Genomic DNA, 23875 nt, shown 5'->3' with positions numbered 1-23875 from the left:
TAAAATGGTTGACAGTGACCAACATGTCCTTAGAAAATGCCTTGAAATGGTTTTAGGTCCAGCTTCTCTTGACCAACGAAGCTTTTAACCACAACTCAAAAGTGCGAAGCAGCAAACAGGTCATATCAAGCCGTAATCCTAAGTCTGTCACTTTCTCACGCACTGTGTAGGTCGCATTCACGGACAGGTTACAAATTAACAATGGCTATGCTAACTCTGTCATTGCAAAAACCATGGAACTTCATGCAAACTTACGCAGGGTCAAAGGTTATAAAGCAGTTAGTCCTATGAGGACCGCAATGACCTCAACCGAAAGCGTACATCCGCTACCATCAAAGCACGAGCTTTCTGCGTGCCAGGACTCGCAACTATCGTTACAATTGCACGAGGAATTGCATTGCATTATGGCAAGGGCATAAGTGACCCCAACCTGATTTTGAAGGTCTCCCCACACCTTAAACATCATAATATGCTTAGTTGACTGTGTGATTATTAGAATAAAGTGTAAATACTACCTGATCTGGCACTTCTTCTTCGCAAAAGACCTATAACGTGGCCCGTGTATCAGCCTCGAGGTTTCCTCTACTAAAATGGCAAAAATACCTTATTAAAATAGATAGAAGGGTAAAAAAGGCATGATGTACTTTAAGTGTATTTATATGAATAATAGAGCTTGGTGAAGCTTGTGGTATTCATGTAATTACCAAATATGCAGGCTGGCTCAGTCCCATGCCACCTACACACTGTCCGAACTGAAAACATGTCCTCCGATCCATGTTGGTGGAATGGGGCTCTATGTTTAAATGTTCGGGCTTGACACACAAGCTTCTGTTGCATAAATGGCTCACAGAGTCACTGGGGTTCAGTTCTGACTTCATATAGCACATTAAGGCTACACGGTGTACCAAGTATGTCTTTGATATTGACTCTGAAGGCAATTTATCTTTGATTCGTCGCCCATAGTAGGGTGGGGATCTGTTAAAATGCATCCATTCCATACTAAACAATCTGAATTGATACATTTAATAGACTTATCTTCCCAATCTTTTGCCAAGAGTGACCAAAAATCATCTTTGATTCATTTTTTAAAGTTCAGACGATATTTCTTTTTAAACTTAACGCTAGTTTAGGTCACAATATACTAAAAGATTTCCTACACAAATTCATGTGAAAGCAATGACTTTAACAAAAAATAAAATAAAACTTTGCGCATTGACATCCCCATAACCATACCTTTTCTTAAAGAGCATTCCAAGCCGCAATGGTTTTATACAATAAAAAGGGGGGTCATACGTTATGCAAGAAAGAACTCGACGCGAATCAGCGGTCACTGTTTTACGGCCATCTATTTACGGGCTTCTACCAGTTCATGAGGATTTCCCGCCATCTGTCAAAGTCTCATGTAGTCTCCAACCTTCAAGCAAAAGAGTGAATTTCTGTTAAACATCAATGTATTCCCTACCACATGCACAAAGACACATTCTAAAATAAAGCCATGGCAAGTGCCCCTACAAGAATTTGTGTCTTCTTATAAATGATGTTCATGTTTTAGAGAGTATAGCATTGCACTCCAAAATGTTTAGTATATTGTAACCTAAAGGAGAAATTTTTTCGGATTAAAATGTGTTTTTCTTGCATATTATTATCTTCCTATGCATATTGCAGTCAAATATTAAGTTGGCTGGATTATCTGTCCCTTTGGCCATTTTTTATCATATTTTCTCATGCGGGTGTTTCCAGTCCGAAGAATGCCATTTTAAGGCCTGTTTAAGCGTAATGTCTCTTTAAGATTTAAAGCTGTTGTGTTCAATATCTGCAAAAAAATACCAAAACAAACCAAATAGACATGCACGTGGGGCTTATGCAGGGTGGGGAAATAATGAATTTGTTAGATATTTTTACTCTAAGCAATTTTGATAATGTCTTTTTTGTGTTTTTTTTTTTAATCACCCCAAAAATGTCAAATTCATACCAAAAAAAATCTAATTTCATCCAAGACAATAACAAATTGGTCAAAATGAGAGATCAAAGATACTTTGAAGTGTGGAAATTCAATCAGTCTTCTATTAACTTGTTGTTTCACAACCAATAAAGTGTGAAATCTACAAAGCACCATTGTTTGTCGCAGCTCCCTGTAATTAAAGGCGGCCCAATTATCTATTATAGTATATAAAGTCATGGATGCCTTTAAACGGCAGCAGTAGTCAATTTGCATTGCCTGCTCACATTTAGGGTTAAAGGGATTGTTTAACTTGCATACTTTGGGGTTTAAAATAAGTTCTTTGACTTTTTTTAAGGTAGCAATCTGGGAAAATGGGGTTTTATAACCAGCGAAGAAAAATTTCTTGCTCAATTTCGTCCTTTTAAGAAGCCTGGCAGACTGGTCCAGCCAAGGGTAAAAAACATCATTTTGAAAGAGGTCAAACTCCTACAAATACGTACGTTAGAAAGGTCATCCTTGAAGCGAGGGTAGCTTTCAATGAAAATATTCTTACCTTTCGGGATGTAGACGGCTCTCAAACCCAAGCTAAGCCCTTGCGTCCGCGTGCTACAGGATTCGCTATGTAAACATGTTACGGGTTCCTGCTTCATCCAAAGTTCATCCTGACTTACTAACGAACACGGTCTATGTCCCAGCCCTACTACAGTCAATGATGTCCTCTGAAAATAAAAAGCATAGGTTAAGAAGTGATAAATGTAAGGGCGACTTGGTCATTGATGGCAGTGCTTCCGTAAAGTGGGGCTTAGGCTGGAGGGAAAGGTTACTATGTACAAGATGCAAATATGTAGGCAAGCATTACAAGCTGTACAATGAGGTTCAATCAAGTACAAGGGGCAGAAAGGCAGCTCAGATAAATGTAGGGTCCCAAATAGGTGTTGCTAGCACATCTATTGGGAACACAGGTTTCCTCAGAATTCTGAATACTACTTATATAATCGCTCCTTCTCCACTGCTATGCAAAAAACAAGCCAACAAGGTCAACACTGCCATGAAATCCCTCAATGAGAGAAGTATGTGCGACATAAAGAAAAACTTGGTGCTGAAAATGCCAAAATAGGTCAACAAGATCCACTTTGGTCAATGTCGAAGGGGACACAATGCTATAACAATCCAATTTTTAAGTCGGACGCAATACCCTTTCAAGCCGGAACCATTGCCATAAGCACAATGTGCGAAAATAACACCAAAAACAAACAAAATGTAGGGGTTCTAGTTTCAAATAAACTCTGTAGGACTTCATCAATGCTAAGAAATAAAGGTCAACCTGTTCAGTGCCCCAATCATAGGGGCATTGTACTGCAAATGTTTCCGAGCGGGAATCGATAGGTGACAAAGGGAAATATAATGAGGTGTTGGGAGACCTGATCTCACATGACATTAAAATATCCAATTTTACTTGCGATGGGGACAGTAGGGCAATTCAAGGTGTTCGAAAGTCTCACGGTCACAATGTTGGTCATCTTAGGGATCTTAGGCACCTAGGCAACTCGCTGAAGCGTGAGCTGAACAAAGCACCTTTCTCGAAGGGCATGCTCAAGGGTCACTCCAAGTGCAACATCAGGAGTCGATTCGCTCTCTCGGTCAAAGCTAGGTGTATTGCTGAGCTTAAAGCTGCCCGCAAAAAACTACAGGGTGACATCATAACTCTAAAGAAGGTCATGGTTAATGTTATCTCACCATTATTCTATGTTTCAATGGTTACTGTGGTACCAGTTGTGCAAAGTACAGCTATGTTTGTGCTGGTACCAATAGGCAAGCAAAGAAATTCATGCCAAACAATGTCAAGGTTAAAATGGTTGATAGTGACCAACATGTCCTTAGAAAATGCCTTGAAATGGTTTTAGGTCCAGCTGCTCTTGACGCAACGAAGCTTTTAACCACAACTCAAAAGTGCGAAGCAGCAAACAGGTCATATCAAGCCGTTAATCCTAAGTCTGTCACTTTCTCACGCAACTGTGTAGGTCGCATTCACGGACAGGTTTACAAATTAAACAATGGCTATGCTAACTCTGTCATTGCAAAAACCATGGAACTTCATGCAAACCTTACGCAGGGGTCAAAGGTTATAAAGCAGTTAGCCTATGAGGACCGCAATGACCTCAACCGAAAGCGTACATCCGCTACCATCAAAGCACGAGCTTTACGTGCCAGGACTCGCAACTATCGTTACAAGTTGCACGAGGAATTGCATTATGGCAAGGGCATAAGTGACCCCAAACCTGATTTTGAAGGTCTCCCACACCTTAAACATCATAAATATGCTTAGTTGACTGTGTGATTATTAGAATAAAGTGTAAATACTACCTGATCTGGCACTTCTTCGCAAAAAGACCTATAACGTGGCCCGTGTATCAGCCTCGAGGTTTCCTCTACCTAAAATGGCAAAAATACCTTATTAAAATAGATATAGAAGGGAAAAAAAGGCATTGATGTACTTTAAGTGTATTTATATGAATAATAGAAGCTTGGTGAAGCTTGTGGTATTCATGTAATTACCAAATATGCAGGCTGGCTCAGTCCCATGCCACCTACACTGTCCGAACTGAAAACATGTCCTCCGATCCATGTTGGTGGAATGGGGCTCTATGTTTAAATGTTCGGGCTTGACACACAAGCTTCTGTTGCATAAATGGCTCACAGAGTCACTGGGGTTCAGTTCTGACTTCATATAGCACATTAAGGCTACACGGTGTACCAAGTATGTCTTTGATATTGACTCTGAAGGCAATTTAGCTTTGATTCGCCCATAGTAGGGTGGGGATCTGTTATAAATGCATCCATTCCATACTAAACAATCTGAATTGATACATTTAATAGACTTATCTTCCAATCTTTTGCCAAGAAGTGACCAAAAATCATCTTTTACATTCATTTTTTTAAAGTTCAGACGATATTTCTTTTTAACTTAACGCTAGTTTAGGTCACAATATACTAAAAGATTTCCTACACAAATTCAATGTGAAAGCAATGACTTTAACAAAAAATAAAATAAAACTTTGCGCATTGACATCCCCATAACCATACCTTTTCTTAAAGAGCATTCCAAGCCGCAATGGTTTATACAATAAAAAAGGGGGGTCATACGTTATGCAAGAAAGAACTCGACGCGAATCAGCGGTCACTGTTTTACGGCCATCTATTTACCGGCTTCTATCCAGTTCATGAGGATTTCCCGCCATCTGTCAAAGTCTCATGTAGTCTCCAACCTTCAAGCAAAAGAGTGAATTTCTGTTAAACATCAATGTATTCCCTACCACATGCACAAAGAAACATTCTAAAATAAAGCCATGGCAAGTGCCCCTACAGAGAATTGTGTCTTCTTATAAATGATGTTCATGTTTTTAGAGAGTATAGCATTGCACTCCAAAAATGTTTAGTATATTGTAACCTAAAGGAGAAATTTGTTCGGATTAAAATGTGTTTTTCTTGCATATTATTATCTTCCTATGCATATTGCAGTAAAATATTAAGCTTGGCTGGATTATCTGTCCCTTTGGCCATTTTTTATCATATTTTCTCATGCGGGTGTTTCCAGTCCGAAGAATGCCATTTTAGGCCTGTTTAAGCGTAAATGTCTCTTTAAGATTTAAAGCTGTTGTGTTCAATATCTGCAAAAAAATACCAAAACAAACCAAATAGACATGCACGTGGGGCTTATGCAGGGTGGGGAAATAATGAATTTGTTAGATATTTTTACTCTAAGCAATTTTGATAATGTCTTTTTTGTGTTTTTTTTTTAATCACCCCAAAAATGTCAAATTCATACCAAAAAAAATCTAATTTCATCCAAGACAATAAACAAATTGGTCAAAATGAGAGATCAAAGATACTTTGAAGTGTGGAAATCAATCAGCTTCTAGTAACTTGTTGTTTCACACCAATAAAGTGTGAAATCTACAAAGCACCTTGTTTGTCGCAGTCCCTTTAATTAAAGGCGCCCAATTATCTATTATAGTATATAAAGTCATGGATGCCTTTAAACTGCAGCAGGTAGTCAATTTGCATTGCCTGCTCACATTTAGAGGTTAAAGGGATTGTTAACTTGCATACTTTGGGTTTAAAATAAGTTCTTTGACTTTTTTTAAGGTAGCAATCTGGGAAAATGGGGTTTATAACCAAGCGAAAGAAAAATTTCTTGCTCAATTTCGCCTTTAAGCCTGGCAGACCTGGTCCAGCCAAGGGTAAAAAACATCATTTTGAAAAGAGGTCAAACTCCTACAAATACGTACGGTTAGAAAGGTCATCCTTTGAAGCGAGGGTAGCTTTCAATGAAAATATTCTTACCTTTCGGGATGTAGACGGCTCTCAAACCCAAGCTAAGCCCTTGCGTCCGCGTGCTACAGGGATTCGCTATGTAAACATGTTACGGGTTCCTGCTTCATCCAAAGTTCATCCTGACTTACTAACGAACACGGTCTATGTCCCAGCCCTACTACAGTCAATGATGTCCTCTGAAAATAAAAAGCATAGGTTAAGAAGTGATAAATGTAAGGGCGACTTGGTCATTGATGGCAGTGCTTCCGTAAAGTGGGGCTTAGGCTGGAGGGAAAGGTTACTATGTACAAGATGCAAATATGTAGGCAAGCATTACAAGCTGTACAATGAGGTTCAATCAAGTACAAGGGGCAGAAAGGCAGCTCAGATAAATGTAGGGTCCCAAATAGGTGTTGCTAGCACATCTATTGGGAACACAGGTTTCCTCAGAATTCTGAATACTACTTATATAATCGCTCCTTCTCCACTGGCTATGCAAAAACAAGCCAACAAGGTCAACACTGCCATGAAATCCCTCAATGAGAGAAGTATGTGCGACATAAGAAAAAACTTGGTGGCTGAAAATGCCAAAATAGGTCAACAAGATCCCACTTTGGTCAATGTCGAAGGGGACACATGCTATAACAATCCAATTTTTAAGTCGGACGCAATACCCTTTCAAGCCGGAACCATTGCCATAAGCACAATGTGCGAAAATAACACCAAAAACAAACAAAATGTAGGGGTTCTAGTTTCAAATAAACTCTGTAGGACTTCATCAATGCTAAGAAATAAAGGTCAACCTGTTCAGTGCCCCAATCATAGGGGGCATTGTACTGCAAATGTTTCCGAGCGGGAATCGATAGGTGACAAAGGGAAATATAATGAGGTGTTGGGAGACCTGATCTCACAGGACATTAAAATATCCAATTTTACTTGCGATGGGGACAGTAGGGGCAATTCAAGGTGTTCGAAAGTCTCACGGTCACAATGTTGGTCATCTTAGGGATCTTAGGCACCTAGGCAACTCGCTGAAGCGTGAGCTGAACAAAGCACCTTTCTCGAAGGGCATGCTCAAGGGTCACTCCAAGTGCAACATCAGGAGTCGATTCGCTCTCTCGGTCAAAGCTAGGTGTATTGCTGAGCTTAAAGCTGCCCGCAAAAAACTACAGGGTGACATCATAACTCTAAAGAAGGTCATGGTTAATGTTATCTCAACCATTATTCTATGTTTCAATGGTTACTGTGGTACCAGTTGTGCAAAGTACAGCTATGTCTGTGCTGGTACCAATAGGCAAGCAAAGAAATTCATGCCAAACAATGTCAAGGTTAAAATGGTTGACAGTGACCAACATGTCCTTAGAAAATGCCTTGAAATGGTTTTAGGTCCAGCTGCTCTTGACGCAACGAAGCTTTTAACCACAACTCAAAAGTGCGAAGCAGCAAACAGGTCATATCAAGCCGTTAATCCTAAGTCTGTCACTTTCTCACGCAACTGTGTAGGTCGCATTCACGGACAGGTTTACAAATTAAACAATGGCTATGCTAACTCTGTCATTGCAAAAACCATGGAACTTCATGCAAACCTTACGCAGGGGTCAAAGGTTATAAAGCAGTTAGCCTATGAGGACCGCAATGACCTCAACCGAAAGCGTACATCCGCTACCATCAAAGCACGAGCTTTACGTGCCAGGACTCGCAACTATCGTTACAAGTTGCACGAGGAATTGCATTATGGCAAGGGCATAAGTGACCCCAAACCTGATTTTGAAGGTCTCCCACACCTTAAACATCATAAATATGCTTAGTTGACTGTGTGATTATTAGAATAAAGTGTAAATACTACCTGATCTGGCACTTCTTCGCAAAAAGACCTATAACGTGGCCCGTGTATCAGCCTCGAGGTTTCCTCTACCTAAAATGGCAAAAATACCTTATTAAAATAGATATAGAAGGGAAAAAAAGGCATTGATGTACTTTAAGTGTATTTATATGAATAATAGAAGCTTGGTGAAGCTTGTGGTATTCATGTAATTACCAAATATGCAGGCTGGCTCAGTCCCATGCCACCTACACTGTCCGAACTGAAAACATGTCCTCCGATCCATGTTGGTGGAATGGGGCTCTATGTTTAAATGTTCGGGCTTGACACACAAGCTTCTGTTGCATAAATGGCTCACAGAGTCACTGGGGTTCAGTTCTGACTTCATATAGCACATTAAGGCTACACGGTGTACCAAGTATGTCTTTGATATTGACTCTGAAGGCAATTTAGCTTTGATTCGCCCATAGTAGGGTGGGGATCTGTTATAAATGCATCCATTCCATACTAAACAATCTGAATTGATACATTTAATAGACTTATCTTCCAATCTTTTGCCAAGAAGTGACCAAAAATCATCTTTTACATTCATTTTTTTAAAGTTCAGACGATATTTCTTTTTAACTTAACGCTAGTTTAGGTCACAATATACTAAAAGATTTCCTACACAAATTCAATGTGAAAGCAATGACTTTAACAAAAAATAAAATAAAACTTTGCGCATTGACATCCCCATAACCATACCTTTTCTTAAAGAGCATTCCAAGCCGCAATGGTTTATACAATAAAAAAGGGGGGTCATACGTTATGCAAGAAAGAACTCGACGCGAATCAGCGGTCACTGTTTTACGGCCATCTATTTACCGGCTTCTATCCAGTTCATGAGGATTTCCCGCCATCTGTCAAAGTCTCATGTAGTCTCCAACCTTCAAGCAAAAGAGTGAATTTCTGTTAAACATCAATGTATTCCCTACCACATGCACAAAGACACATTCTAAAATAAAGCCATGGCAAGTGCCCCTACAGAGAATTGTGTCTTCTTATAAATGATGTTCATGTTTTTACGAGAGTATAGCATTGCACTCCAAAAATGTTTAGTATATTGTAACCTAAAGGAGAAATTTGTTCGGATTAAAATGTGTTTTTCTTGCATATTATTATCTTCCTATGCATATTGCAGTAAAATATTAAGCTTGGCTGGATTATCTGTCCCTTTGGCCATTTTTTATCATATTTTCTCATGCGGGTGTTTCCAGTCCGAAGAATGCCATTTTAGGCCTGTTTAAGCGTAAATGTCTCTTTAAGATTTAAAGCTGTTGTGTTCAATATCTGCAAAAAAATACCAAAACAAACCAAATAGACATGCACGTGGGGCTTATGCAGGGTGGGGAAATAATGAATTTGTTAGATATTTTTACTCTAAGCAATTTTGATAATGTCTTTTTTGTGTTTTTTTTTTAATCACCCCAAAAATGTCAAATTCATACCAAAAAAAATCTAATTTCATCCAAGACAATAAACAAATTGGTCAAAATGAGAGATCAAAGATACTTTGAAGTGTGGAAATCAATCAGCTTCTAGTAACTTGTTGTTTCACACCAATAAAGTGTGAAATCTACAAAGCACCTTGTTTGTCGCAGTCCCTTTAATTAAAGGCGCCCAATTATCTATTATAGTATATAAAGTCATGGATGCCTTTAAACTGCAGCAGGTAGTCAATTTGCATTGCCTGCTCACATTTAGAGGTTAAAGGGATTGTTAACTTGCATACTTTGGGTTTAAAATAAGTTCTTTGACTTTTTTTAAGGTAGCAATCTGGGAAAATGGGGTTTATAACCAAGCGAAAGAAAAATTTCTTGCTCAATTTCGCCTTTAAGCCTGGCAGACCTGGTCCAGCCAAGGGTAAAAAACATCATTTTGAAAAGAGGTCAAACTCCTACAAATACGTACGGTTAGAAAGGTCATCCTTTGAAGCGAGGGTAGCTTTCAATGAAAATATTCTTACCTTTCGGGATGTAGACGGCTCTCAAACCCAAGCTAAGCCCTTGCGTCCGCGTGCTAACAGGATTCGCTATGTAAACATGTTACGGGTTCCTGCTTCATCCAAAGTTCATCCTGACTTACTAACGAACACGGTCTATGTCCCAGCCCTACTACAGTCAATGATGTCCTCTGAAAATAAAAAGCATAGGTTAAGAAGTGATAAATGTAAGGGCGACTTGGTCATTGATGGCAGTGCTTCCGTAAAGTGGGGCTTAGGCTGGAGGGAAAGGTTACTATGTACAAGATGCAAATATGTAGGCAAGCATTACAAGCTGTACAATGAGGTTCAATCAAGTACAAGGGGCAGAAAGGCAGCTCAGATAAATGTAGGGTCCCAAATAGGTGTTGCTAGCACATCTATTGGGAACACAGGTTTCCTCAGAATTCTGAATACTACTTATATAATCGCTCCTTCTCCACTGGCTATGCAAAAACAAGCCAACAAGGTCAACACTGCCATGAAATCCCTCAATGAGAGAAGTATGTGCGACATAAGAAAAAACTTGGTGGCTGAAAATGCCAAAATAGGTCAACAAGATCCCACTTTGGTCAATGTCGAAGGGGACACATGCTATAACAATCCAATTTTTAAGTCGGACGCAATACCCTTTCAAGCCGGAACCATTGCCATAAGCACAATGTGCGAAAATAACACCAAAAACAAACAAAATGTAGGGGTTCTAGTTTCAAATAAACTCTGTAGGACTTCATCAATGCTAAGAAATAAAGGTCAACCTGTTCAGTGCCCCAATCATAGGGGGCATTGTACTGCAAATGTTTCCGAGCGGGAATCGATAGGTGACAAAGGGAAATATAATGAGGTGTTGGGAGACCTGATCTCACAGGACATTAAAATATCCAATTTTACTTGCGATGGGGACAGTAGGGCAATTCAAGGTGTTCGAAAGTCTCACGGTCACAATGTTGGTCATCTTAGGGATCTTAGGCACCTAGGCAACTCGCTGAAGCGTGAGCTGAACAAAGCACCTTTCTCGAAGGGCATGCTCAAGGGTCACTCCAAGTGCAACATCAGGAGTCGATTCGCTCTCTCGGTCAAAGCTAGGTGTATTGCTGAGCTTAAAGCTGCCCGCAAAAAACTACAGGGTGACATCATAACTCTAAAGAAGGTCATGGTTAATGTTATCTCAACCATTATTCTATGTTTCAATGGTTACTGTGGTACCAGTTGTGCAAAGTACAGCTATGTTTGTGCTGGTACCAATAGGCAAGCAAAGAAATTCATGCCAAACAATGTCAAGGTTAAAATGGTTGACAGTGACCAACATGTCCTTAGAAAATGCCTTGAAATGGTTTTAGGTCCAGCTGCTCTTGACGCAACGAAGCTTTTAACCACAACTCAAAAGTGCGAAGCAGCAAACAGGTCATATCAAGCCGTTAATCCTAAGTCTGTCACTTTCTCACGCAACTGTGTAGGTCGCATTCACGGACAGGTTTACAAATTAAACAATGGCTATGCTAACTCTGTCATTGCAAAAACCATGGAACTTCATGCAAACCTTACGCAGGGGTCAAAGGTTATAAAGCAGTTAGCCTATGAGGACCGCAATGACCTCAACCGAAAGCGTACATCCGCTACCATCAAAGCACGAGCTTTACGTGCCAGGACTCGCAACTATCGTTACAAGTTGCACGAGGAATTGCATTATGGCAAGGGCATAAGTGACCCCAAACCTGATTTTGAAGGTCTCCCACACCTTAAACATCATAAATATGCTTAGTTGACTGTGTGATTATTAGAATAAAGTGTAAATACTACCTGATCTGGCACTTCTTCGCAAAAAGACCTATAACGTGGCCCGTGTATCAGCCTCGAGGTTTCCTCTACCTAAAATGGCAAAAATACCTTATTAAAATAGATATAGAAGGGAAAAAAAGGCATTGATGTACTTTAAGTGTATTTATATGAATAATAGAAGCTTGGTGAAGCTTGTGGTATTCATGTAATTACCAAATATGCAGGCTGGCTCAGTCCCATGCCACCTACACTGTCCGAACTGAAAACATGTCCTCCGATCCATGTTGGTGGAATGGGGCTCTATGTTTAAATGTTCGGGCTTGACACACAAGCTTCTGTTGCATAAATGGCTCACAGAGTCACTGGGGTTCAGTTCTGACTTCATATAGCACATTAAGGCTACACGGTGTACCAAGTATGTCTTTGATATTGACTCTGAAGGCAATTTAGCTTTGATTCGCCCATAGTAGGGTGGGGATCTGTTATAAATGCATCCATTCCATACTAAACAATCTGAATTGATACATTTAATAGACTTATCTTCCAATCTTTTGCCAAGAAGTGACCAAAAATCATCTTTTACATTCATTTTTTTAAAGTTCAGACGATATTTCTTTTTAACTTAACGCTAGTTTAGGTCACAATATACTAAAAGATTTCCTACACAAATTCAATGTGAAAGCAATGACTTTAACAAAAAATAAAATAAAACTTTGCGCATTGACATCCCCATAACCATACCTTTTCTTAAAGAGCATTCCAAGCCGCAATGGTTTATACAATAAAAAAGGGGGGTCATACGTTATGCAAGAAAGAACTCGACGCGAATCAGCGGTCACTGTTTTACGGCCATCTATTTACCGGCTTCTATCCAGTTCATGAGGATTTCCCGCCATCTGTCAAAGTCTCATGTAGTCTCCAACCTTCAAGCAAAAGAGTGAATTTCTGTTAAACATCAATGTATTCCCTACCACATGCACAAAGACACATTCTAAAATAAAGCCATGGCAAGTGCCCCTACAGAGAATTGTGTCTTCTTATAAATGATGTTCATGTTTTTACAGAGTATAGCATTGCACTCCAAAAATGTTTAGTATATTGTAACCTAAAGGAGAAATTTGTTCGGATTAAAATGTGTTTTTCTTGCATATTATTATCTTCCTATGCATATTGCAGTAAAATATTAAGCTTGGCTGGATTATCTGTCCCTTTGGCCATTTTTTATCATATTTTCTCATGCGGGTGTTTCCAGTCCGAAGAATGCCATTTTAGGCCTGTTTAAGCGTAAATGTCTCTTTAAGATTTAAAGCTGTTGTGTTCAATATCTGCAAAAAAATACCAAAACAAACCAAATAGACATGCACGTGGGGCTTATGCAGGGTGGGGAAATAATGAATTTGTTAGATATTTTTACTCTAAGCAATTTTGATAATGTCTTTTTTGTGTTTTTTTTTTAATCACCCCAAAAATGTCAAATTCATACCAAAAAAAATCTAATTTCATCCAAGACAATAAACAAATTGGTCAAAATGAGAGATCAAAGATACTTTGAAGTGTGGAAATCAATCAGCTTCTAGTAACTTGTTGTTTCACACCAATAAAGTGTGAAATCTACAAAGCACCTTGTTTGTCGCAGTCCCTTTAATTAAAGGCGCCCAATTATCTATTATAGTATATAAAGTCATGGATGCCTTTAAACTGCAGCAGGTAGTCAATTTGCATTGCCTGCTCACATTTAGAGGTTAAAGGGATTGTTAACTTGCATACTTTGGGTTTAAAATAAGTTCTTTGACTTTTTTTAAGGTAGCAATCTGGGAAAATGGGGTTTATAACCAAGCGAAAGAAAAATTTCTTGCTCAATTTCGCCTTTAAGCCTGGCAGACCTGGTCCAGCCAAGGGTAAAAAACATCATTTTGAAAAGAGGTCAAACTCCTACAAATACGTACGGTTAGAAAGGTCATCCTTTGAAGCGAGGGTAGCTTTCAATGAAAATATTCTTACCTTTCGGGATGTAGACGGCTCTCAAACCCAAGCTAAGCCCTTGCGTCCGCGTGCTAACAGGGATTCGCTATGTAAACATGTTACGGGTTCCTGCTTCATCCAAAGTTCATCCTGACTTACTAACGAACACGGTCTATGTCCCAGCCCTACTACAGTCAATGATGTCCTCTGAAAATAAAAAGCATAGGTTAAGAAGTGATAAATGTAAGGGCGACTTGGTCATTGATGGCAGTGCTTCCGTAAAGTGGGGCTTAGGCTGGAGGGAAAGGTTACTATGTACAAGATGCAAATATGTAGGCAAGCATTACAAGCTGTACAATGAGGTTCAATCAAGTACAAGGGGCAGAAAGGCAGCTCAGATAAATGTAGGGTCCCAAATAGGTGTTGCTAGCACATCTATTGGGAACACAGGTTTCCTCAGAATTCTGAATACTACTTATATAATCGCTCCTTCTCCACTGGCTATGCAAAAACAAGCCAACAAGGTCAACACTGCCATGAAATCCCTCAATGAGAGAAGTATGTGCGACATAAGAAAAAACTTGGTGGCTGAAAATGCCAAAATAGGTCAACAAGATCCCACTTTGGTCAATGTCGAAGGGGACACATGCTATAACAATCCAATTTTTAAGTCGGACGCAATACCCTTTCAAGCCGGAACCATTGCCATAAGCACAATGTGCGAAAATAACACCAAAAACAAACAAAATGTAGGGGTTCTAGTTTCAAATAAACTCTGTAGGACTTCATCAATGCTAAGAAATAAAGGTCAACCTGTTCAGTGCCCCAATCATAGGGGGCATTGTACTGCAAATGTTTCCGAGCGGGAATCGATAGGTGACAAAGGGAAATATAATGAGGTGTTGGGAGACCTGATCTCACATGACATTAAAATATCCAATTTTACTTGCGATGGGGACAGTAGGGCAATTCAAGGTGTTCGAAAGTCTCACGGTCACAATGTTGGTCATCTTAGGGATCTTAGGCACCTAGGCAACTCGCTGAAGCGTGAGCTGAACAAAGCACCTTTCTCGAAGGGCATGCTCAAGGGTCACTCCAAGTGCAACATCAGGAGTCGATTCGCTCTCTCGGTCAAAGCTAGGTGTATTGCTGAGCTTAAAGCTGCCCGCAAAAAACTACAGGGTGACATCATAACTCTAAAGAAGGTCATGGTTAATGTTATCTCAACCATTATTCTATGTTTCAATGGTTACTGTGGTACCAGTTGTGCAAAGTACAGCTATGTTTGTGCTGGTACCAATAGGCAAGCAAAGAAATTCATGCCACACAATGTCAAGGTTAAAATGGTTGACAGTGACCAACATGTCCTTAGAAAATGCCTTGAAATGGTTTTAGGTCCAGCTGCTCTTGACGCAACGAAGCTTTTAACCACAACTCAAAAGTGCGAAGCAGCAAACAGGTCATATCAAGCCGTTAATCCTAAGTCTGTCACTTTCTCACGCAACTGTGTAGGTCGCATTCACGGACAGGTTTACAAATTAAACAATGGCTATGCTAACTCTGTCATTGCAAAAACCATGGAACTTCATGCAAACCTTACGCAGGGGTCAAAGGTTATAAAGCAGTTAGCCTATGAGGACCGCAATGACCTCAACCGAAAGCGTACATCCGCTACCATCAAAGCACGAGCTTTACGTGCCAGGACTCGCAACTATCGTTACAAGTTGCACGAGGAATTGCATTATGGCAAGGGCATAAGTGACCCCAAACCTGATTTTGAAGGTCTCCCACACCTTAAACATCATAAATATGCTTAGTTGACTGTGTGATTATTAGAATAAAGTGTAAATACTACCTGATCTGGCACTTCTTCGCAAAAAGACCTATAACGTGGCCCGTGTATCAGCCTCGAGGTTTCCTCTACCTAAAATGGCAAAAATACCTTATTAAAATAGATATAGAAGGGAAAAAAAGGCATTGATGTACTTTAAGTGTATTTATATGAATAATAGAAGCTTGGTGAAGCTTGTGGTATTCATGTAATTACCAAATATGCAGGCTGGCTCAGTCCCATGCCACCTACACTGTCCGAACTGAAAACATGTCCTCCGATCCATGTTGGTGGAATGGGGCTCTATGTTTAAATGTTCGGGCTTGACACACAAGCTTCTGTTGCATAAATGGCTCACAGAGTCACTGGGGTTCAGTTCTGACTTCATATAGCACATTAAGGCTACACGGTGTACCAAGTATGTCTTTGATATTGACTCTGAAGGCAATTTAGCTTTGATTCGCCCATAGTAGGGTGGGGATCTGTTATAAATGCATCCATTCCATACTAAACAATCTGAATTGATACATTTAATAGACTTATCTTCCAATCTTTTGCCAAGAAGTGACCAAAAATCATCTTTTACATTCATTTTTTTAAAGTTCAGACGATATTTCTTTTTAACTTAACGCTAGTTTAGGTCACAATATACTAAAAGATTTCCTACACAAATTCAATGTGAAAGCAATGACTTTAACAAAAAATAAAATAAAACTTTGCGCATTGACATCCCCATAACCATACCTTTTCTTAAAGAGCATTCCAAGCCGCAATGGTTTATACAATAAAAAAGGGGGGTCATACGTTATGCAAGAAAGAACTCGACGCGAATCAGCGGTCACTGTTTTACGGCCATCTATTTACCGGCTTCTATCCAGTTCATGAGGATTTCCCGCCATCTGTCAAAGTCTCATGTAGTCTCCAACCTTCAAGCAAAAGAGTGAATTTCTGTTAAACATCAATGTATTCCCTACCACATGCACAAAGACACATTCTAAAATAAAGCCATGGCAAGTGCCCCTACAGAGAATTGTGTCTTCTTATAAATGATGTTCATGTTTTTACAGAGTATAGCATTGCACTCCAAAAATGTTTAGTATATTGTAACCTAAAGGAGAAATTTGTTCGGATTAAAATGTGTTTTTCTTGCATATTATTATCTTCCTATGCATATTGCAGTAAAATATTAAGCTTGGCTGGATTATCTGTCCCTTTGGCCATTTTTTATCATATTTTCTCATGCGGGTGTTTCCAGTCCGAAGAATGCCATTTTAGGCCTGTTTAAGCGTAAATGTCTCTTTAAGATTTAAAGCTGTTGTGTTCAATATCTGCAAAAAAATACCAAAACAAACCAAATAGACATGCACGTGGGGCTTATGCAGGGTGGGGAAATAATGAATTTGTTAGATATTTTTACTCTAAGCAATTTTGATAATGTCTTTTTTGTGTTTTTTTTTTAATCACCCCAAAAATGTCAAATTCATACCAAAAAAAATCTAATTTCATCCAAGACAATAAACAAATTGGTCAAAATGAGAGATCAAAGATACTTTGAAGTGTGGAAATCAATCAGCTTCTAGTAACTTGTTGTTTCACACCAATAAAGTGTGAAATCTACAAAGCACCTTGTTTGTCGCAGTCCCTTTAATTAAAGGCGCCCAATTATCTATTATAGTATATAAAGTCATGGATGCCTTTAAACTGCAGCAGGTAGTCAATTTGCATTGCCTGCTCACATTTAGAGGTTAAAGGGATTGTTAACTTGCATACTTTGGGTTTAAAATAAGTTCTTTGACTTTTTTTAAGGTAGCAATCTGGGAAAATGGGGTTTATAACCAAGCGAAAGAAAAATTTCTTGCTCAATTTCGCCTTTAAGCCTGGCAGACCTGGTCCAGCCAAGGGTAAAAAACATCATTTTGAAAAGAGGTCAAACTCCTACAAATACGTACGGTTAGAAAGGTCATCCTTTGAAGCGAGGGTAGCTTTCAATGAAAATATTCTTACCTTTCGGGATGTAGACGGCTCTCAAACCCAAGCTAAGCCCTTGCGTCCGCGTGCTAATGGGATTCGCTATGTAAACATGTTACGGGTTCCTGCTTCATCCAAAGTTCATCCTGACTTACTAACGAACACGGTCTATGTCCCAGCCCTACTACAGTCAATGATGTCCTCTGAAAATAAAAAGCATAGGTTAAGAAGTGATAAATGTAAGGGCGACTTGGTCATTGATGGCAGTGCTTCCGTAAAGTGGGGCTTAGGCTGGAGGGAAAGGTTACTATGTACAAGATGCAAATATGTAGGCAAGCATTACAAGCTGTACAATGAGGTTCAATCAAGTACAAGGGGCAGAAAGGCAGCTCAGATAAATGTAGGGTCCCAAATAGGTGTTGCTAGCACATCTATTGGGAACACAGGTTTCCTCAGAATTCTGAATACTACTTATATAATCGCTCCTTCTCCACTGGCTATGCAAAAACAAGCCAACAAGGTCAACACTGCCATGAAATCCCTCAATGAGAGAAGTATGTGCGACATAAGAAAAAACTTGGTGGCTGAAAATGCCAAAATAGGTCAACAAGATCCCACTTTGGTCAATGTCGAAGGGGACACATGCTATAACAATCCAATTTTTAAGTCGGACGCAATACCCTTTCAAGCCGGAACCATTGCCATAAGCACAATGTGCGAAAATAACACCAAAAACAAACAAAATGTAGGGGTTCTAGTTTCAAATAAACTCTGTAGGACTTCATCAATGCTAAGAAATAAAGGTCAACCTGTTCAGTGCCCCAATCATAGGGGGCATTGTACTGCAAATGTTTCCGAGCGGGAATCGATAGGTGACAAAGGGAAATATAATGAGGTGTTGGGAGACCTGATCTCACATGACATTAAAATATCCAATTTTACTTGCGATGGGGACAGTAGGGCAATTCAAGGTGTTCGAAAGTCTCACGGTCACAATGTTGGTCATCTTAGGGATCTTAGGCACCTAGGCAACTCGCTGAAGCGTGAGCTGAACAAAGCACCTTTCTCGAAGGGCATGCTCAAGGGTCACTCCAAGTGCAACATCAGGAGTCGATTCGCTCTCTCGGTCAAAGCTAGGTGTATTGCTGAGCTTAAAGCTGCCCGCAAAAAACTACAGGGTGACATCATAACTCTAAAGAAGGTCATGGTTAATGTTATCTCAACCATTATTCTATGTTTCAATGGTTACTGTGGTACCAGTTGTGCAAAGTACAGCTATGTTTGTGCTGGTACCAATAGGCAAGCAAAGAAATTCATGCCACACAATGTCAAGGTTAAAATGGTTGATAGTGACCAACATGTCCTTAGAAAATGCCTTGAAATGGTTTTAGGTCCAGCTGCTCTTGACGCAACGAAGCTTTTAACCACAACTCAAAAGTGCGAAGCAGCAAACAGGTCATATCAAGCCGTTAATCCTAAGTCTGTCACTTTCTCACGCAACTGTGTAGGTCGCATTCACGGACAGGTTTACAAATTAAACAATGGCTATGCTAACTCTGTCATTGCAAAAACCATGGAACTTCATGCAAACCTTACGCAGGGGTCAAAGGTTATAAAGCAGTTAGCCTATGAGGACCGCAATGACCTCAACCGAAAGCGTACATCCGCTACCATCAAAGCACGAGCTTTACGTGCCAGGACTCGCAACTATCGTTACAAGTTGCACGAGGAATTGCATTATGGCAAGGGCATAAGTGACCCCAAACCTGATTTTGAAGGTCTCCCACACCTTAAACATCATAAATATGCTTAGTTGACTGTGTGATTATTAGAATAAAGTGTAAATACTACCTGATCTGGCACTTCTTCGCAAAAAGACCTATAACGTGGCCCGTGTATCAGCCTCGAGGTTTCCTCTACCTAAAATGGCAAAAATACCTTATTAAAATAGATATAGAAGGGAAAAAAAAGGCATTGATGTACTTTAAGTGTATTTATATGAATAATAGAAGCTTGGTGAAGCTTGTGGTATTCATGTAATTACCAAATATGCAGGCTGGCTCAGTCCCATGCCACCTACACTGTCCGAACTGAAAACATGTCCTCCGATCCATGTTGGTGGAATGGGGCTCTATGTTTAAATGTTCGGGCTTGACACACAAGCTTCTGTTGCATAAATGGCTCACAGAGTCACTGGGGTTCAGTTCTGACTTCATATAGCACATTAAGGCTACACGGTGTACCAAGTATGTCTTTGATATTGACTCTGAAGGCAATTTAGCTTTGATTCGCCCATAGTAGGGTGGGGATCTGTTATAAATGCATCCATTCCATACTAAACAATCTGAATTGATACATTTAATAGACTTATCTTCCAATCTTTTGCCAAGAAGTGACCAAAAATCATCTTTTACATTCATTTTTTTAAAGTTCAGACGATATTTCTTTTTAACTTAACGCTAGTTTAGGTCACAATATACTAAAAGATTTCCTACACAAATTCAATGTGAAAGCAATGACTTTAACAAAAAATAAAATAAAACTTTGCGCATTGACATCCCCATAACCATACCTTTTCTTAAAGAGCATTCCAAGCCGCAATGGTTTATACAATAAAAAAGGGGGGTCATACGTTATGCAAGAAAGAACTCGACGCGAATCAGCGGTCACTGTTTTACGGCCATCTATTTACCGGCTTCTATCCAGTTCATGAGGATTTCCCGCCATCTGTCAAAGTCTCATGTAGTCTCCAACCTTCAAGCAAAAGAGTGAATTTCTGTTAAACATCAATGTATTCCCTACCACATGCACAAAGACACATTCTAAAATAAAGCCATGGCAAGTGCCCCTACAGAGAATTGTGTCTTCTTATAAATGATGTTCATGTTTTTACAGAGTATAGCATTGCACTCCAAAAATGTTTAGTATATTGTAACCTAAAGGAGAAATTTGTTCGGATTAAAATGTGTTTTTCTTGCATATTATTATCTTCCTATGCATATTGCAGTAAAATATTAAGCTTGGCTGGATTATCTGTCCCTTTGGCCATTTTTTATCATATTTTCTCATGCGGGTGTTTCCAGTCCGAAGAATGCCATTTTAGGCCTGTTTAAGCGTAAATGTCTCTTTAAGATTTAAAGCTGTTGTGTTCAATATCTGCAAAAAAATACCAAAACAAACCAAATAGACATGCACGTGGGGCTTATGCAGGGTGGGGAAATAATGAATTTGTTAGATATTTTTACTCTAAGCAATTTTGATAATGTCTTTTTTGTGTTTTTTTTTTAATCACCCCAAAAATGTCAAATTCATACCAAAAAAAATCTAATTTCATCCAAGACAATAAACAAATTGGTCAAAATGAGAGATCAAAGATACTTTGAAGTGTGGAAATCAATCAGCTTCTAGTAACTTGTTGTTTCACACCAATAAAGTGTGAAATCTACAAAGCACCTTGTTTGTCGCAGTCCCTTTAATTAAAGGCGCCCAATTATCTATTATAGTATATAAAGTCATGGATGCCTTTAAACTGCAGCAGGTAGTCAATTTGCATTGCCTGCTCACATTTAGAGGTTAAAGGGATTGTTAACTTGCATACTTTGGGTTTAAAATAAGTTCTTTGACTTTTTTTAAGGTAGCAATCTGGGAAAATGGGGTTTATAACCAAGCGAAAGAAAAATTTCTTGCTCAATTTCGCCTTTAAGCCTGGCAGACCTGGTCCAGCCAAGGGTAAAAAACATCATTTTGAAAAGAGGTCAAACTCCTACAAATACGTACGGTTAGAAAGGTCATCCTTTGAAGCGAGGGTAGCTTTCAATGAAAATATTCTTACCTTTCGGGATGTAGACGGCTCTCAAACCCAAGCTAAGCCCTTGCGTCCGCGTGCTAATGGGATTCGCTATGTAAACATGTTACGGGTTCCTGCTTCATCCAAAGTTCATCCTGACTTACTAACGAACACGGTCTATGTCCCAGCCCTACTACAGTCAATGATGTCCTCTGAAAATAAAAAGCATAGGTTAAGAAGTGATAAATGTAAGGGCGACTTGGTCATTGATGGCAGTGCTTCCGTAAAGTGGGGCTTAGGCTGGAGGGAAAGGTTACTATGTACAAGATGCAAATATGTAGGCAAGCATTACAAGCTGTACAATGAGGTTCAATCAAGTACAAGGGGCAGAAAGGCAGCTCAGATAAATGTAGGGTCCCAAATAGGTGTTGCTAGCACATCTATTGGGAACACAGGTTTCCTCAGAATTCTGAATACTACTTATATAATCGCTCCTTCTCCACTGGCTATGCAAAAACAAGCCAACAAGGTCAACACTGCCATGAAATCCCTCAATGAGAGAAGTATGTGCGACATAAGAAAAAACTTGGTGGCTGAAAATGCCAAAATAGGTCAACAAGATCCCACTTTGGTCAATGTCGAAGGGGACACATGCTATAACAATCCAATTTTTAAGTCGGACGCAATACCCTTTCAAGCCGGAACCATTGCCATAAGCACAATGTGCGAAAATAACACCAAAAACAAACAAAATGTAGGGGTTCTAGTTTCAAATAAACTCTGTAGGACTTCATCAATGCTAAGAAATAAAGGTCAACCTGTTCAGTGCCCCAATCATAGGGGGCATTGTACTGCAAATGTTTCCGAGCGGGAATCGATAGGTGACAAAGGGAAATATAATGAGGTGTTGGGAGACCTGATCTCACATGACATTAAAATATCCAATTTTACTTGCGATGGGGACAGTAGGGCAATTCAAGGTGTTCGAAAGTCTCACGGTCACAATGTTGGTCATCTTAGGGATCTTAGGCACCTAGGCAACTCGCTGAAGCGTGAGCTGAACAAAGCACCTTTCTCGAAGGGCATGCTCAAGGGTCACTCCAAGTGCAACATCAGGAGTCGATTCGCTCTCTCGGTCAAAGCTAGGTGTATTGCTGAGCTTAAAGCTGCCCGCAAAAAACTACAGGGTGACATCATAACTCTAAAGAAGGTCATGGTTAATGTTATCTCAACCATTATTCTATGTTTCAATGGTTACTGTGGTACCAGTTGTGCAAAGTACAGCTATGTTTGTGCTGGTACCAATAGGCAAGCAAAGAAATTCATGCCACACAATGTCAAGGTTAAAATGGTTGATAGTGACCAACATGTCCTTAGAAAATGCCTTGAAATGGTTTTAGGTCCAGCTGCTCTTGACGCAACGAAGCTTTTAACCACAACTCAAAAGTGCGAAGCAGCAAACAGGTCATATCAAGCCGTTAATCCTAAGTCTGTCACTTTCTCACGCAACTGTGTAGGTCGCATTCACGGACAGGTTTACAAATTAAACAATGGCTATGCTAACTCTGTCATTGCAAAAACCATGGAACTTCATGCAAACCTTACGCAGGGGTCAAAGGTTATAAAGCAGTTAGCCTATGAGGACCGCAATGACCTCAACCGAAAGCGTACATCCGCTACCATCAAAGCACGAGCTTTACGTGCCAGGACTCGCAACTATCGTTACAAGTTGCACGAGGAATTGCATTATGGCAAGGGCATAAGTGACCCCAAACCTGATTTTGAAGGTCTCCCACACCTTAAACATCATAAATATGCTTAGTTGACTGTGTGATTATTAGAATAAAGTGTAAATACTACCTGATCTGGCACTTCTTCGCAAAAAGACCTATAACGTGGCCCGTGTATCAGCCTCGAGGTTTCCTCTACCTAAAATGGCAAAAATACCTTATTAAAATAGATATAGAAGGGAAAAAAAGGCATTGATGTACTTTAAGTGTATTTATATGAATAATAGAAGCTTGGTGAAGCTTGTGGTATTCATGTAATTACCAAATATGCAGGCTGGCTCAGTCCCATGCCACCTACACTGTCCGAACTGAAAACATGTCCTCCGATCCATGTTGGTGGAATGGGGCTCTATGTTTAAATGTTCGGGCTTGACACACAAGCTTCTGTTGCATAAATGGCTCACAGAGTCACTGGGGTTCAGTTCTGACTTCATATAGCACATTAAGGCTACACGGTGTACCAAGTATGTCTTTGATATTGACTCTGAAGGCAATTTAGCTTTGATTCGCCCATAGTAGGGTGGGGATCTGTTATAAATGCATCCATTCCATACTAAACAATCTGAATTGATACATTTAATAGACTTATCTTCCAATCTTTTGCCAAGAAGTGACCAAAAATCATCTTTTACATTCATTTTTTTAAAGTTCAGACGATAT

General features: G+C 39.6%; 1 long non-coding RNA gene across 6 annotated transcripts; it reads right to left on the bottom strand.

The window, feature by feature from the left end:
* Positions 1 to 1380: 1380 nt before the first annotated feature.
* LOC127845282 (uncharacterized) lies at positions 1381 to 23331 on the bottom strand. 6 transcript variants are annotated; one of them, XR_008033157.1, is made up of 3 exons: positions 19490 to 19840; positions 10084 to 10250; positions 1381 to 1414 (listed from the first exon to the last, which is right to left on the bottom strand). It is a non-coding gene; the product is annotated as an uncharacterized LOC127845282 (long non-coding RNA). The 6 variants fall into 6 exon arrangements; XR_008033156.1 differs by lacking the exon at positions 1381 to 1414 and adding an exon at positions 5175 to 5208; XR_008033160.1 differs by lacking the exons at positions 1381 to 1414; positions 19490 to 19840 and adding exons at positions 8971 to 9004; positions 23286 to 23331.
* Positions 23332 to 23875: the final 544 nt, after the last annotated feature.

This window comes from Dreissena polymorpha, chromosome 9 (assembly GCF_020536995.1).
Source record: "Dreissena polymorpha isolate Duluth1 chromosome 9, UMN_Dpol_1.0, whole genome shotgun sequence".
In the NCBI taxonomy this organism is placed as follows: Eukaryota; Metazoa; Mollusca; class Bivalvia; order Myida; family Dreissenidae; genus Dreissena; species Dreissena polymorpha.
Note: the sequence above shows the minus strand (reverse complement) of the source record. Positions and strands in the feature narration are given on the sequence as shown.